Raw genomic sequence first — 1,921 nt, 5'->3', positions numbered from 1 at the left:
CTGTGTGAAGAGCATATGGCACTATTGAAGAAGATAATGCCTCATTTTCACCTTTAAACACACACATTATACAGTGTAGTGCTTTGAAAAGACATCTTTGCTACCACAGTGCTCGTCCAACAGGTTCTTTAGGGCCAAATATGGCTGTTATCAGCGGCCGCAGCATGACTGCAGTTCAGAGCAACTGAAAGTGTCAGAGGAAGACAGATTAAAACCAGCAGCTGTAAGAAAACCATTGAGAAAAAATGTGTTTGTCTTCCTCTCACGACGACCTCGACTCACCCACTCACATCCTGCATATCTAATCCACTCAAGACGGAAGTGAAGAATGAGAAGAGGAGAATATGAGGATGAGGAGCGTCTTGTGATGAGATGAGACTCTCAGAGAGGATGGAGGACAGAAACACAGCCATGATCGTGTTGCTCCTGCTCTGCGTCACAGCAGGTAAAAAACACAACATGTTATTCATTAGTATTCAGATTTGTTTTTAAATGTTATCATACGCACAACAGTTACCGGGTAGAATAGTCTCAGAGTGCATAGGAACTTCAGACATAAAAATAAATGTATTTGTATAGTATCCTATATTTTGTTATTGTTGGTCTAAGTTGATCAATTACAGTATATTCTAATGTATTCTGTGTGTATTGTATATAGTGTTTTCTAAAGATACTTTTAGATTGTTTGATTTATACTGTTGATATGTATGTGTTTACTGTTTATTTTTAATTTGTTTAACTCATGCAAAATGCCTTACATGCTGCTCTAACAAAGCAATTCCTAATTAGGGATCAAAAGGTATATTTAATCTAAATAAAGAAGGAAAATAGTGCAAATGACACGATGCAGTTAAAATGTATTAGATGAGACAGAATGCTAAATTAACAGTAGGATAAATACTCTATACTTTAAATTAATATACAAATAAATACATATATATTGTCTGAGAATATTGAATACTTGCTAAACCTTAAAAAAAAGATTGAGTCCATCCTCTATCAAAGCATTAAAAAGCAATAAGCACTCGTTTTAAATGACATGATTTTGACATGAACGTATATTGATAACCTGATTTTGCTTGCTTCTATTAAATCAAATAATTATTTAAACACAGTACTTGTAATTGTATTGTTCTATTTCAGCATGTTTTACTATATATTTATTTTGCAAACTCTTTGAAACATGTCTCCATTAAACTCAAGATTTAAAGTGATTCTTCATAAACTCACTTTTACTTGTTAATTAATTCTAAATGATACAATCCTGTGAGTTTTAATGCGATAGTAGATTAAACATTTCTTTAGTGGAGTGCAGTCCTCTAATCTCATACAAATCTATATTTAAAATCTATATAATGATTTGTTTTAATCCAATTTTGCAGTTTTAACTTTCATTATGTATGTTTCTACTTCATCTGTCTCAATGACGTAACGTTAAATGTATTTTGTCCCACTTTTGTCTGACTTTCTGTTGTAATATATATACCTGTGTTTTTAAGTTGATCTAAAGACAAAATGTATACATGCATGATTGAACACTGTACAAAAAAAGATATTGACAGATATACTTTATGTTAATCCTCTCAGAGATGCGGGTAGACGGCTTCTCTGTGGATGTGTGTGCTAGCTGCCATCCTAAAGCTACATGTGACGAAAAGTCAGACGGATCTGGAAAAGTCTGTAACTGCATGTACGGGTTCGTTGGCAATGGGAGAACTTTTTGTCAAGGTAGGACACATCCTACGTATTATATGCATAGTGTGAACTGAACTGTATGCTATTAGGTAGGTTGTGTTACTTGCTGTGGAAATTGTGTGCATTAGGCTACATGACATTTAGCCGATGCTTTTATTCAAAACGACTTAACAGTTGCAATCAATTGCGGCTCCAGAGTATTTTTGTTGGGTAATCTATGGTAGGG

The 1,921-nt window shown here is 34.0% G+C and overlaps 1 long non-coding RNA gene across 1 annotated transcript; it reads left to right on the top strand.

Annotated features, from left to right (window-relative positions):
• The first annotated feature begins 10 nt into the window (after positions 1-10).
• On the top strand, positions 11-1,728 carry LOC104959706 (uncharacterized). Its single transcript, XR_799903.1, has 2 exons — positions 11-445; positions 1,588-1,728. It is a non-coding gene; the product is annotated as an uncharacterized lncRNA (long non-coding RNA).
• Positions 1,729-1,921: the final 193 nt, after the last annotated feature.

This window comes from Notothenia coriiceps, unplaced genomic scaffold, assembly GCF_000735185.1.
Source record: "Notothenia coriiceps isolate Sejong01 unplaced genomic scaffold, NC01 NC01_scaffold00030808, whole genome shotgun sequence".
In the NCBI taxonomy this organism is placed as follows: Eukaryota; Metazoa; Chordata; class Actinopteri; order Perciformes; family Nototheniidae; genus Notothenia; species Notothenia coriiceps.
Note: the sequence above shows the minus strand (reverse complement) of the source record. Positions and strands in the feature narration are given on the sequence as shown.